Raw genomic sequence first — 15,556 nt, forward strand, 5'->3', positions numbered from 1 at the left:
GAGTGTCAGACCCAATGCCCTCTGTGGCTTGGCCTCCTGAGTTCCCAAGCTGGCTGACTTTCTTGTCTGTGCTGTCACTGCTAATCCCACGTGGAGTCTCCTCCACTTATGCGACTCCTTAGTCCCTTGAAGTCTGATGTGGCAATGTGATCTGCTTTGGCTGAAAGAATGTGTGCAGAAGGGACTGCGTGCCTTTGAGACGAGGGTTTGAAGAGGCATAGCAAACTTCTTCCCACCCTAGGCAACCACTGCCTTCCCCTTGGATCCCCGGATGTGGACACATACAGGAGACCTGACCCCAACCTGAAGCCTGGAATTAACTGGGCAAAGCCAGACAGCCTCTCTGAGGACCTATCAAGACAGCTCAGATGTGTGTTTTGTAGGACATTGAGATCTGAGACTTGCCCTTTATATGGTGATGTCATGGGAAAAATTTGGCTACTAATGTGCTCTTTCAAAACACTGATCATTCTGCCTTGGAACCACTTGCAGCACTGAGTCCCCCAGAGTCCAAGATCTTTTGGAACAAGGCTCTCCAGAGCCCAGAGCTGGGCTTGGCTCACTGCAGGCATTTCATAACACTCACTGAACCTGACGCTCTGGGGAAGGTCTGGCACTTCTGAAGGTTTCTCAGCATTGCACTAAGCTTACACGGTCCTCCTTATGAGTCCCCAAGGAAATAACGGACTGCTGTATAAGAGAATTATGCTAAGCAGTGGCAACATTCATGCTAAGAAAGTAATGCTGGGCAAAGCACGGAGGCATTTCCTCAGGAAAAGTAATATGTGGACTAGCATCCATCAAGGCCATACTAACTGCTATCATAGGGAAACTCCCACATCTCTGTGGATTAGCACAATAAGCTTGCTGTTTGCTCTCATCAATTGCCCATTTGGCAGCCAAAGAAGGGGGGAAAGACGGAGTTGCTTGTGGTTATTCTGAGCCTCGAGCCTATTCTATCTTCCACAGTGTCTCTGAGATGGCTCTGGGCTCTGACTTCCCACCAGAAGACAGGGGAGGATGTGTGTTTTAAGGACCAGGCCTGGAAGTGGCACATCACGGGGTCAAGTGTGGTTGGTCGAGCCTCAGACCATGGTCAGTCCTAACTGCAAGAAGGGCTGGGAAATGTAGTTCATGTCCACACCCAGGAGGCATAAAAAGGAGTGGTGAACATCAAGCTGAGCTCATCTACAGAAGATCGAGGTATTCTCTCAATAGAAACTCAATTCCTATTCTTAGCAAAGGACAATTGAAGGAAGAGCAGCGACTATGTAAGCTGTCTGCATCCTGGATTTCCTTTCCCCAAAATGAGGTTGGTAATGACATTTTTTTTTCTAACCCATAGTGAAGAAGAAGGTTAGGTGATCAGGGTATAAACATAAGATAGGAGTTGGAGAGGAGTGAGGGGGCCACCAGAGCTTGCCACCCACTGAGTCCTATTAGTTTACTTCCATGGTGACTTTCATCTCTGGAAGCTTCTCTCAGATCCTCAGCATTAACGCCATCCAGGCAAAGGGCCTCTCTAACGTTCCCACTGAGTCTATTTCAGGTCGTAGCCCATTCTCCACATTCCAGTCAAAATGTCCCTTCTAGGGTGCGTACATCTATTATGCCACCTGTCTGCTGGGGACACTTCAAGACTTCCCAAGGTCCTGAGGCCAAGCTCTTCACATGCCTCAGAAAGCCCCCTCCTAAACTGCTCTTTCTCAGGGGTCCTGTTCTATCTCTTGCCCCCCTGGATTTATGGCCCCACCACACTGAACCCGTCCATATCTGGACCACCCTACCATTCCATTTGCCTCTTAACCTTGGCGCAGCCTCTCTGCCCCATAAGCCTCCTCTGAGTACTTGCTCTGCACCCTTCAGATCTGAACCTAAATGTCCCTCTGGGGAGCAGCCACCTGACACTTAGCTTAGATCCCCTGTGATGTGCTTCCAGAGCGCCCTGTGCTCTTCTCTGCATGACTCGACACTCACCCACTGTCGTTTCTGGCTCTGCGTCTATCTTTCTCACTAGATGGTGAGGAGGCTCTGAGAGCAAGGCCCTTGTTTCCCTGTTCTCTGCTGAGACCCAGCGTCCAGCATGTGGCGAGCACAGTTGTGCAGGACCTGTTAAATGGAAGGAGAGATGGATGGATGGGAGGGTGGATGGGTGGATGGATGGACAGATGCAGTGTTGGATGTATTTGGAGAAAGAGTGACTGAGGACAGGAGAAGTCTTTGTAAAATTTTGATTTCATTGCTAGACAGACAGACTAATTCTCATTTTAATTTTCTACCTCTTTTTAGTCATTTTTCCCATTTCCTTGCCTAAAATCCTTGAGAACCTTTCTATGGCACCTTGGTGTTTTTCTTTACGTCACCGTGGACTCCACTCCAGAAGCCTTGAGTGTTCATGTTGAGGACCTGTCGGCACCTTGACCCCACGGCCCCTTCTCGCCCACGGCTCTTTGCTGCCTCCTTGCGCTTCAGTCCCCAAGCACCGTTTTCAGCCTTTGCTGTCTCCTAGAGTCGAAGTGAAATACCCTGAAATGAGCTCTCCTTCTTACCTCATCGTATTTTCTCCTGAGCCACATTGCTTTTCTAGAATCTTCTCTTTACTTCTACAGTTGAAAGAGGGTTTATGTATTCTCACCCTGTTTTCTTGCTATTCTGTGTTTTCTCTGGGCTTCAATTTTCCTAGCTGTATAAAAGAACATAATCTGGGTTCAAGTCTTTCGCTATATGCAAAGATAAAGGTAAATGTCATAATGACAGTATTGCGTACATCCTCTGTCAGATACTGTGTTTATTACTTCCCATAGCTTTTATTTTATCTTCCCACCAACTCCATGCTATGTATATTATTCTTATGTTAAAGAAAAATGATATTCCGAGAGGCTAGTTGGGGGCAACTACCTTTTTCTTGATCTTTCCATGTGGAGCAACCCGAGAGCTTCCATTCTGGACCTCACCTCTTACTCCCTTTCCCCCATAGAAGGATGACTTGCCTGCGGGTTGGATTCGGAAGAATTCATGGGGCTGCTGTGGCTCAGGTCCCCATCTCCCTCAGTGGGGCCATATTTCTTTATAGTGGGGCAGTCTCCTCCTTTGCCATGCGGCCAGCCTTGCGGGACTGCTCCATCTCCATTTCAACCTCGGTGTCCAGATAGTTTTGGCAATGATAGAAACATGTTTTAAAGCCTCAGAGATGTCTGGCTACATCTCTCTCTCTCTCTGGGAAAGCATGTGTCTGTTCAAGTCCCCAAGTCCTAGCACTGTCCAGGAATATTGAACACCAAAATTGGTGCTCTTGGCCACTCTTAGCCGCAGGCAGACACTGACCCCTCTGTTGGCACTGGGAGCTCCCATCAACCTCACATGTCCCAGCCAACTGGAGCCCATAGTCACCAGCTGAACCTGAGATTCTTCCTCAGGGAGGCCTCAGGGACACCTGAGGTGACGAGTACATTGCACATCATTGTCATTCCACTGGGAGTAAATCTGATAAAAAACATGCAGGGTCTCACAGCAGCATGGTGGAAGAGCATTGAAGATTGCCTAAGTGGACCTCCCAGGGCAGGGCTGTGTCTCCACTGAGATCCCTTTGTTAGTGATGTCCCTGAATGAAGCTGTGATAGGCCATCTGAGGTCATTTGAAGAAGCACTCCTCTGCACCACGCATGCAGTGCCTTATTATCCGGTTGTTAAAGTTTAAATTATTGAGTTTTGTCCTTCTTTTTCTTCTACCCATTTTGAATATGAGGAATCTCAGACTCAAAGCTGCCCAAACCAAAGTCTCCCAGATAGAAATCACAGACATGGAACTCAACACTTTCAAAAGTTGACACCCCTCTCTCCCCTCTGCCCACCTCTGCCGGAGGTCTTACCACCAACTCCAGCCCCTTCTTGTAGGTGCTGAACAGGGCAGAGCTTGAGATCATGGCCTCAAATCTTGACGACACCTTGGTCTAGATGTTAGAATTGAGGCAAATGACTGCACATGTCTGCCATCAATAGAAAGTGAAAATTAATAGGGACCTAAACTTACAGGGTGGTTGTGAGAATTAAGGTTAACCAGTGGAAAAGAACCTTCCTCACCCCTGGAGCAACACTGTCATGGAGAATCAGCTCTTCCTGGTTTTCAATGCCATTCTCAAAAATGCAGCAGGGACTCCTCCGTACAGCAGCCGCAGAGTAGAGCTGTGTGAGTTCACCAGGTTCTAACACCAAGCCCACGCAGGACTGGCTGCCTCGGGAGGCTCAGGAAGACCCTTCCCTGCCTCTGTCCAGCTTCTGGGTCTCTTGGCCTTCCTTGGTGTTCCTTGTTTTGCAACTGCATCATTCGAGTCTCTGCTTCTGCCACCGTGTGGGGTCCTTTCTGCGTGCCTGTGTGCTCCCCGGACAGTCTCTCCTTATAAGGACACTGGATTATAAGATCATATTCACGGGAACCTGGGCTTAAGATGTTATTGTGTCTTTTGGGGGGACACGATTTAACCTGCAGCAGCATGTGCTCAGTAGAAGGTAGCTATTACTATTCTAATGATGGTGTTTTCCACATGGGCCTGGCAGACGGTGTCAACTTTCATGGAGGAAAACACTATAATACCATATTAAAATTATAGGGCAAAACACAATCCATTTGTTTCTTCAACATCAATTGCACAGTTCAGGCTGAATTCATCTGAAAAGGTCACCCACCAATCACACATAACACAAAGCAATTGTGAAGTCTTGGAGACATTCTGTGAGCTGAGAAAGGAGCAAGCTCAGGTCAGAGTGTTGACAGTTTCCCTTGACAACACTCAGACCAAGCTGATATATCTATTGCCAAGGCTAAGCTTCCGTCTGCATGTGGAATCACCTGTATCTTGTGATCACCCCCATTCAGGAAACAGTCTTTGGATGTCTACTAATAAAGCAACTGAAGTGGCTATTTCAGGGCAAGGTTTTTCACCTTCAATGCTGTTGTCATTTTGAGCTGGATGACTCTGTTGTGGGGGCATTCTGTGCAGTGTAGTAAGTTCAGCAGCAGCCCTGGCCTCTACCCACTCCATGCCACTGCTAGTCACACCCCAATGGGACTACCAAGAATGTCTTCAGGCATTGCCAAATATTCTCTGGGTTGCAAAATCACTCCCAGCAGAGAACCACTGAGTTAGAGGAAGCCAATGATTAGTAGAGGCTCAAACAATACAGACTCAAAGAGTAGCTTCTCCAGCCCTTGCTATCAAGAACTCTAACTTGCAGTGTATGTAGGAAATCATTTTATTCATTCATTAGTTTTCCCCATTCTTTATCCAATAGACTCTCTTTAGATACCTTCCACGTGCCAGATACTGCAGAGTACCTGGAGGTACCCCATCTCCACCTGTTGACACTATGGATGTGTTGAGTTGCACAAGACAAGGTCCTGACGTCCACTAGAAAAAAACCAAATGCCCCCCAAAGCTACATTGTATGTTTACCACAGTTGACAGTGTATACGAGAGAACTGCCGGGCGGCATTATGGACTCTGAGTGATGGAGTAGGACAAGAGAAGGGCCGTCTTAACCATGACATGGCACTGAGGAAAGGTAGAGCGAGAGACCCTGAGTGGGGAGGCCAGGCGGCCTGGAGCGTCATGCGGTGCTAGCCAAAGCCTGGGCCAACAGAAGGCACGGTCACCAGAAGCCACAAAATGGCGAATACTGGCCTCATTCAAGCTGCAGATAAGTTCTATTATTTATCAATTTATTTAAATTTACTGTCAACATTTAAAAAGCTGGAGATTTTATATAAATATTCATTTCTTTTGAAGAAGTGGAATAGCTGGCTGAAGAGTGCTGCTACTGATCAGAGAGAATTCTTAATGGTAATTTTGTAGGAGGAGGGGTTTAAGTTTAAATTATATCACCTAAAGTAGTAAGTTTTAAAGAAACAGAGAAGCAAAAGACAGAAAATGGAAAACGAGGAGTGATCTGACTTGTTTTGACCACGGTGAGGAGGTCAAGAACAGACGGGGGAATTGGCTGGAGTTCAAGGTGAAACTGTGCGAACATGGGTTAGTCAGCCTTTCATTGCTGTGGCTACAATATGTGACAGGAACAACTTAAAGGAGGAGAGATTCAATTTGGCTTATGGTTTAGAAGTTTCTGTCCATGGCTCCAAGGCAGACACCTTATGGTGGCTGTTGCTCATGGCAACTGGGAATGGGAGGGAAGGGGAGGGGAGGGGAGGGAATAAAGGACATGGGAAAGGGAAGAAGATGCTTTCAGGGCACATCTCTAGTGACCTACTTCCTCCAACCAAGTCCTACCTCCCAAGGCCTCCACCCCTCCCGGGAGTCTACTAACCATGGGTCCCTTGATGGTTTAATCCACTGATGAGGTCAGACCTCCAATGATCAAGCACTTCCCCAAATCCCCTCCTCCACTTTGGGGAACAAAGAGTCAATGGCTGAGCCCTTGGGGGAAATTCCAGATCCAAACCATAACATACCCACTCCTAGTAGTTCTGATGATGAGCACCTAAGCAGGACCTTGCCATGAGAAAACTGCACATAAATGAAGAAATCAGGCACAGAACCCTCCTGCTCAGCTCCACGTTAGGGAACATCTGGGCAGGGTCTTACTAAGTTTACACCACAAAGGTTGAGGTTAAGAAGGAAATCATTTGAGTTGTGAATAAGAGCATTAACTTGCGCTTACCTATTGGAGACAGAATTTTGGACTATCTTTATGTTGTTCCTCTCACTGACTTATCACAGTGTGGATGATAAGTGATTTGAGTGCATATCCAATCTCTTGTTTCTATTCTGTTCACCTGCAATACTTTCTGAAAGCTGCGTGTTGTAAATCTGGAAGCTCTTTCACTTGGTGCCCTGTGAAAATTAGTTGGATATTGGTGCCATTGTAGTTGCTTGCTCCTCGGAATAATTCCCATGCCCTGTAGGGCAAGGAATGGAGAATAGAGTGGATTGCTGAACCCTTGGTCCAGTGGGCAGGTGTATAAGGCGGTTACCATAGGAACCCAGTAATAGAGCTCAGCTGACCCGTGCTGAGGGCACAAGGCTGAGCAGGACTGAGCCAGTATGTGCCATAAGAAAGTTTATACAAGACTGAGTTTCGCAAAGGGGTATTGCTTTCAGGTCAGTATTTGGTTTATTATAGGGTCAAGTTTGCAAATAGGTTTGATCTTTTTTCTAGAAGAACCCGGATATGAACTCTAGTAGGTGGAACAGGGATTTCAAAGTGCAGCAGATAAGAAAAACGATGGTCTCTGTCGGGCTCTCTCAGATGCAGACTCTGAAGTTAGATTTTGATTGCAAGTAGTTTATTTGGGAGGCAATCCTGAGAAGTTTCCGAGGGGAAGAGTGGAAATGAGAAGGGAAGGGAAGGAAGCCAGGCAGGATGCATTAGTGAGCAGGTTGCTACTGCATGACAGAGATGATGCACCAACATCATACTTAGCAGGTGAAGACCCAGGGCAGATATAGCTCCGCTTCTATCCGTCATGGCCTGAGCTTCCCAGGGCTTCACCCCCAGCGCTCCTGGACTGCCCTGCATGCAGACTGGGGTGCCTGAGGAGCCAACAGAAATCCCCCAGAAAAGACAGCTTCTTAGAATTGTGAGAAATGGAAAGACAGGGAGGGCTGACAGTGTTTGCTCTTGTGCTGTAAGTCCAGGACAAAGGGGTTTTCCTAACAGGATTTGGACATGGTAATAATGGAATCATTAGGATGTGTGGCAGAACAAGGATGCTTGTTAACATCTGGCCAATCCATTCTTGCAGCTGAGATAAGGGGACAACCATGAATCTAGCTAAAGTCAGAGATGTGTCCAGGGTACAAAGACATCTAGGAAGAAGGAAACCAAGAGAGGCTTCCTCACCTGGAAAAAATGATAGGCATCTTTACTAGGAAGGTAACTTGTATGAGGAGAGGATAGAATCCTAGAATCCTCTGGTTATTCAGGTTCAGCTGCTGGAGCTCGGGGCTGCTGAGGACACACAGGAGGTAGGGAAGGTTACAAAGGAGACACTAGGAACATGTCAAAGAAAGAGGAACCTTTCCAAATTATTATAAGTTTACTGTAAACCTTTAATTTTACAGACACTATAAAAGCAAAGAAAATGCTTCTAGGAGATGAGAGAAGACAATTTGTGTACCCCAAATGCAAACAGTAAAGACAGTTACTTGGAAAAGTTCAGTCTGCGAGAAGAGGTTGGGTCCAAGATGAGTTTATAAAGATCAGGTGATAGCATGCCTGGTGATGGTTACCATAGGACCATATATGCAGATAGTAAATACTTTATTAACCTAAACTATATGAGTCCCACAGTGGAGTTTTGGCCAGTAGCCATCCAGTCTATAAAATAGAGAGGCAAGTGTTCAGTTTTTTAACAAGGAGATTAATGTTTGGAAGTATAATAAGTCTAGCCAGTGTTTTGGCACTTGACATGTTCTCTATAATATCTGCTTTGGTTGCTTGGTCTACTAAAGTTTGGGAGCCCCAGGAAGAAAAGGAGACTTTTCATCCCTGGAGTATCCTGTCAGTCTGTGCTGGATTGTGTTAAGTTCAACCAAATATGAGGTTGAATCTCATCAGTAAAATTGCATGAGCCACCCAGTGAGTCTGGGAACATGAAGGAGCAAGATGGCGCTGGGGCCAATGGGGCAGTAATGATCAAGCTGTTTTTTTGTGGCTGACCTTATCCTTGTCCTCACCTGGGTTGTCACCCAGATTTGTGTGTGTGTGTGTGTGTGTGTGTGCATGCGCATGTACATGCATACGAGCGTGCATGTAAATAATTTTATTCATTTTAGGACTTTCAGCAGCATAAATATGTTAAACGGTATGGGTTTACTGATTCCAAAAGCTGATCTGTGGAAATGAGATTTGATAGACCCTTTCACAAGTATCAATTTGGACAAAGAGTATGAAATATAAAAGTGATATTAGTGCCTTACCAACTTTACATGATCTTATTAAGAGAGAAAATGTGGTAATCAGAATAGCAAATATGATTGATTCTGAAATGTCAATTTCAAAAGAAACAGCTTGGTGCTTGCTTGCGGAGTCCACCTATGGAGGAGATTCCCCACTGATAGGAGAGCTCTGATGCCTCTCCAGTATGAAAGAGGTCCCCGTAGGAAAGCTTCTGGTCCCAGAGCTTTCCCTGGGAGTTTCCCATTCCTTTTCCTAGATCAGAGGGAACCATGCAGGGTCTTCTAGGGAGTATGTCTAGCTTATTCTTCCATCTGTAAGTAGAACAAGGTAATGACTCAACTTAGGTATTTGTGTGTATGACTGCAAGCAAAAAATGAAGCATGGATTGTTTCTCTTTTTCTTTTAAATTTCAGCTGGCTTGGTCTTTTCTGTGACTTTTCCAGTTAGAATGCTTGCAGCAGCAACAACAGAGATGCTAATCAGAAGGAATCTTGTTTCCATGTATCTGGGACAAAGTTTGGGAGTAAGGCAGTAAAGTGAAAGGAGCCTTGGTCCAGACAGACCTGGATTTGGATCTGGGTCCACTGCAAGCAAGTTCCTTATGCCCTCTCAGCCTCTGCGTCTTAGTTTTAATAGTGAAAGTGTTCGACTCAAAAACACTTCACTGAGGGAGCCCTGGACAGGTAAGTAGGAGGAAAGCACTGGTGTGTCTATGGCAAATTCAGGTCCTGAAATTGTGTTGCCAGAGCTCCTTACTTCTAGAATGGATTTTTCATTTGTCCAATTAAAAAAATTCACAAGTATTGCTTTTGGACTTACCAAAGCTAGGTACTCTTTCAGGCACTAAGAATTTAGGGAACTGAGCAGACAAGCCTTCCTGCAGGCTCCATGGGCAGGAAGAACAAAATGCTCAGAGAGCCCAGGCCAGGCAGCCATTGATTCTGCTGAGGGCAGGAGGCGGTGTGGAGGGCGGAGGGGGTGATTTCTACTGAGCTTCGTGTTAGGAGGACAGGTCTGCTGAGTGCTTAGGTGGGATTGTGCCTGGGAGGTCGAGGGGCCGCTGGGTGCTTTGCACCTTGCCTGTGTTCTAGGTGGGAGGACGTTTGGACAGGAAGGGTGGCTGCCCTCTTATTCCAGTGGTAGCTGTTTCTCTGTTTTTGTTCTGCCCCATAACCCCAGAAACCTTGGTATTAGTGGCCTTTGATGTAAAGAACGTTCACACCTGGGTCAGCAGATGGCCCACCTTAGCTCATACCTGAGCAGGTGCTAATGGGAGCACATTTAGGGAAGCCTCAACACTCCAACAGATTTCAAGACCAGAGCACTCACAGGATCTGAGTTAAAAATAAGACAAAACAAAGCAGGACCTCACGGTGGGCTTTTGTGTTCTCAGTGGCCTCTGAGACATGGTTGAAATGACAAAATCTGGGAATGAAGAAACCACTGGATAGGTCTTTGGAAAAGTATGAACTTTTTGAAAGGAAAATTTGTGACGAAAGCTGGGCATAGTGGGTGAGCCCTGAATGAGGAGCTGGAGGCCTGTGTCCCCGAGCCTGGGGGTGTGATCCAGGACACCATGACACCTCTACTGGCACTGGTGTCTTGACCTGCCCCTCCGACCTCCTCCCTGGGCGGCTGGGATGGATGGATGGCTCTAAGCTGGGCTGTAGTGCAATGGTGCCATGTTTTCATTGCGAGGCCTCCGCCAGCTTCAAGCCAGGATGATTCCAGCAGGATGGAAGAGTTTCTCTCCAGGGCCTTGACCTTGCCAGTAAAGCCCACCAGGAGCAAGAATGAGAGGAATTAGGGGAGCAGGAGTTGTGAGGAGGGAGTTAGTGACTGGGGGAGTGGGGAGCAGGTGTATCGTGTGGGCTGGTCTGGCAGAGGATCTCAGGTGGTCTGGAGCTGGCCTGGGGAGTGGCAGAGCAGATGACAGAAGCCTGAGTGGCATCTCAAGAAATCCCATCACAAACAAGACAGGTTTCGGGTCTAGGGGGAAAAGAGGTGGCACAACCCTCTGCACCTGCCAGGAGTGCAGGCCCCACGTGGCCCCCTGCAGAAGGGCCAGGGCAGGTAACCTGGTTGATCCATGGGGGAATTCAGGAATACGCCACAGAGGCGGGTGCCAGTCTTTTAGACTTGCATGACCTGGTGCCTCTTAGCTCCCTGCTGTCACTTATTACCACTCACCCCTCATGCTCCATGCACCAATCGGCCAAGGTTACAGGAACACGCCAGGCTCTCCCCAGCCCTTGCCTGCGCTAGCCATGTGTGCAAACTGGACAGGAGGCCTTCTGCATGCCTTTGCCCTCCACCTGCCTGAGCTCCCTGGGGGCAGGGCGGAGGCTTTGCTTTTGGCATCTCTCCAGGGCCCAGCACAGTGCCAAGAATGTAGCTGGAGCCCAAATGGCAATGCCCCCTTATCAAATGGGTGAGTGAACCAGTGAGTGGACGTATGAATGCGAGTGTCTGGGCTCCCGAGGTCAGGCAGGCGGTCACGGGGCACTCCTACACATTCCTGGCACACGGGCAGGAGTTCTCGACAAAGCTGGCCTTTGATTGCTTCCAAAGCCCTGATCCCTCCAAGCAACTGAACTCTGCCGGGAATAACTCCAACGAGGCAGAAAAAGGAGCAATTGATGAGATGTTGGGTCTGCGGTTCACAAGGTCTCTTAGGAAACGCTGAGAAGTCGTCGTTACTTATTTCCATTAATAAAATAAAGAGCCTGTGATCTGAAGATGGTCTGGTCTAAGAACTCCAGGCAGGGGACGTGACCCCATGGGGAGGCCCCCTCTATACCTGGCCTGCCCTCCTTCTCCACCTTTGAAATTCCAACCTGCACAGACCTTGCCGTCCACACTCCCGGATTTTACAGAAGCAATAAGGCATGCCTTTTAAATTTACTTTCTCCCACAGAAGCTAATTTAATATTTGGAGACAACAGCAGCCAAGGCCATCCCTGGATGGTTGTTATTTATAAGATCGTAAAAAAGACAGATCCAGCTCCTGATGTTACTGAATTGTATTCAGCCAAAGCTCTGAGAGGCACTGAGATGTTTGTGGGGGGATAAAAAGGAAACTGCCTAGAAGTCACCCCAACAGTAGGGCCAGGGGGGCTGCTGTCTGCTTCAGGACCAGCAGTGGCCCCTTCGCCTTCCCTGGGTACTTTTATGAGATGTGGCTTTCTCTGAGGGCACCGAGGTTGCGTTGCTCTTTTGAGGCTGTCTCTCCACAGTCAGTTTGAGCTAGGAATAGATTCTTTTTATTGTTATGATGGAGCTGTATAATAATCCCTGGGAGACAAAGGCGGTAACTGTGGTATGGAGTGTGCTGTCTCTGCCGGAGGGATATGGAAGTTCAAGGCTGCTTTTCTTAATTGTTACCTGTGGGGTGTTCTTCCTTCCTGAGCTGGCACCTCCCTGTCCTGGCTGCCAGAAGTCAGGGTTTATGAATTCTCATAAGCTGTCACCCCTTGGGTGGTGGGAAGTCTGGGGCAGGAAGAGAAATACACCTTAGTGAGAAGATCTGCGGCAGAAGTTTCTGTCTAGCTCTCAGCTGGTTCCCAAACCTCTTCTAGCCAACAAAGGCAGGCACTTCTCATTATCTGTAGCCGCCGTGCATGAGAAGGCCACTGTGAACAACGGATTAGCAAGTGCTGAGCCACTGCGGTTAGGGGACATACAGGGTTGGTGTCCTGCAAGCCTCTGGTCACAGCACTTTTTAAAATTGTTTTTATTTGTCCTTTTTAGTTATACAGTGGCATGTATTTTGGCATATTATACATACGTGCAGTATGACTTCCCATTCTTGTGGTTGTACACGATGTGGTCACAACACTTTTGTGAACTGATCATATGTATTTTTGCTTAGCATGTTTCTGTCCACAGATGCTATATATAACGTCGACTGTGGATTCTTGGACACTGAACTCCTGTCCAACAGCCCTTTATACGCCTGAAGGAAGCTTTTCTATCACATAAGGGGCATTTAGGAATGCTAGGCTTGGAAGCCACTTTAAATGATGAAATCATCAATAAAAGCCCCCAATGTGAAAATGTGGCACCACACGGCTGTGGGAGGACACAGGTTGACAGGATGGATGGGGACCAGCATGGGGGGCCCAGCACTGCCTTGGTGCACACTAGGGGACTCCAGGGCCGCCCTGGAGACCGCCCCTGGTTCAGGCTGGGCTTCCTCAGGGCCAGGTGCTCTCGCCCAGCCCCAGCAGCGCCGCAGGCTTCACTGACGGCAGCCCGTCTCATAGGCAGCCATCAGGAACGTGCCAGACACTGAGGTGTCTCCAGCCCAGAGCAGAGGCAGCTGGTGAAGGGATGCGGAAGTGCAGGTTGTAAGCTCCACCAGTGCTCTTAGCAGGGCTGGGCGGGGAGGCTCTGCATCCTGCCTTCTTTTGGTCTGAATTCCTTGAGGACCTCTCCCTTAGATATTTGCTCCAGCACAAATCAAATCTGTTATTTTCTTCTTAATACACTGCCTCCTCTCCCTGTGTGTGTGTATGTGTGTGTGTGTGTTTGTGTGTGTGTGTGTGTGTGTGTGTTCGCGCATGTGTGCTGCAGTGGTACAAGTGGGCCATGTGCACAGGAGATTCCATCACCCCAGGTAGTTCCTCTGAGCCCTGAAGATTGGCTTCTTGTGTCCTTTCCAGTGTCCCTTGCTGCCTGTCTGTAAGTAATAAATTTGCCTCATATAGGTCCTTGGGTGTGAGCTTTCTGTCTAGCTTTGTGCAAGGGGCAGAGCTTGGCACCGCCCAGGGTGCAGTGGACAAGGTGTTCAAGTCTCCCCTGGGCCTGAGACCAGTGCACAATGAATCTGCCCACAGGTGGGGGTTCCTCTTCACACTCTGCTGAGGACCCAGGCTGCCTCTTTGTCTCACAGTTCGTGTCCAGATCAGAGGGCGGAGGTGAGATTTGCCACACTGGTGGTGGCCTTTAGCCCTCTGGTGGACAGCGCCAGTCCTGTGGCAGAGAGGCCTGGGTGTGGTTCCTACCTGGGGCTGACCAAGCTGATTGATCTCACTTAACAGCAGTTTCCTCAAATACAAATTGAGAACTAATTGTTCTTCCTCGATGTGAGATTTCAGCAAGATTATACATGAAAACCATTTAATACGGGGCACATAGTTCTGATAAAAGTCATTTAGAGGCTCTAAGCCTGTCGGAGCACTCATTTTCCAAGAGGGATTCCACAGCTCAGATTTTACCATTTTAAATGTCTTCAGAGACTGGGCCAATTGTGAGCCCGGGGACTGCCTTCCACCCCTCACTCTGAGATCTCTCAGCACTGAGGGCCCCAGTCCAACCAACTCCCAGACAAAATTATGTCTGAATATCACAATATTCAGGCGATGTGATACTTTAGCCCTTTGACAAAGTTGATAGCACTGAGGCACAAGCAAAATCTGACCTCTTTTAAGCTGCCTTAAAATATTTTTGAATGAGATAGGGACATAAATAAAGACAAAACCATGTATATATACACAGATAAAATTTTAAAAAATACCTCTCCTTTGCAATAAACATCCCTGCTCGTAAGTGCTGATAAGTAATGGCACTTTAAATGGTCTGGCACTTCAGATGTCAGAGATATCTTACAAATAGGCTTTGGACGAGATTCTCTTGATCTTATTAGTCATAATGAAGTAGCACATGTCACTATGTAATCATTTTCAGGTTACCGACTACTCTGTATCTGTCCTCTTGTTTGATTCTAACAATGCAGAAAACTGGAATAACCGTCAGGCATTTATTCAGTGTGTACTACAAGCAGGTCCCGTGTGTGGTTAAATGATTTGGGCATGAAGAGGTGGCTAGCCATCTTCTCAAGGGGCTCGGATTCCAGTTCAGTGACCATGACGGGACCCTGCCCATTGCTGTAGGACCCAGAGGAGGGGGCTGGGGTCTCGGAGGAGTGTGTGTGTGTGTGTGTGTGTGTGTGTGTGTGTGTGTGTGTGGAGTTGGGGAGAGATGTGTGAGTGGAATCCTGCAGAATTGGGGACGTGGTATCTGAGGAATGGAGGGTGGGAGGAGAAACTGGCATGACTGGACACCATGGCCATCACGCGCAGGGACCTGGAGGCACAGGGATGGGGGCCTTGTAGGCCACGCTGAAGAGTTAGAAAGGTTCCTGAGCAGCAGGGAGGCGCTTAGGGCTTCATGCAGAGGCTGGCATGGGACTGTGAGGAGCAGCAATGGTGAGGCGGTGGGGGCTGTGGGTGGCCCTGAGTCCATGCGGGGTGGCAGTGGTCTGGGCATCTCTGAGGAATCCTGCCCTCTTCGTCCTAGACGTCGTCCTTTTTCCTCACCTTTGAGATGCCCTGTTCTCTCCTGCACTGATAAAGCCTTTTTTCTACCCCAGTGAAGTCACCAAAGCCCCCCCGGATGAGGCCCCCTGAAGGTGGTACTCTGCCTCGCGCACAGCAGTGCGGATGCAGCTGGAGCCACGCTCATGCTGCGGGGAGCCCGTGAGCCCATAGGAACTCCAAGCAGAAGCACCCCTCAGATTCCAGGTGGGGGCCTCCCTGCCCTCCAGGCAAACTGGACACGGGTCCCTGTCCCTTCCATAGGAGCCTGCTCCAGGGTCCTGCCCTGCTGACCCAGCCTGGGGCAGCAGGTGCTTGGCCCACCC

At 48.3% G+C, this 15,556-nt stretch overlaps 1 long non-coding RNA gene across 1 annotated transcript in view; it reads left to right on the forward strand.

Moving 5' to 3' along the window:
- Positions 1–922: 922 nt before the first annotated feature.
- LOC144365395 (uncharacterized) overlaps positions 923–15,556 on the forward strand; it is a 107,827-nt gene continuing 93,193 nt past the window's right edge. Inside the window, exon 1 of the long non-coding RNA XR_013423770.1 lies at positions 923–1,312. This is a non-coding gene — a long non-coding RNA (uncharacterized LOC144365395). The remainder of the gene's footprint in view (positions 1,313–15,556) is intronic.

Source organism: Ictidomys tridecemlineatus, chromosome 7, assembly GCF_052094955.1.
Source record: "Ictidomys tridecemlineatus isolate mIctTri1 chromosome 7, mIctTri1.hap1, whole genome shotgun sequence".
NCBI lineage: Eukaryota > Metazoa > Chordata > Mammalia > Rodentia > Sciuridae > Ictidomys > Ictidomys tridecemlineatus.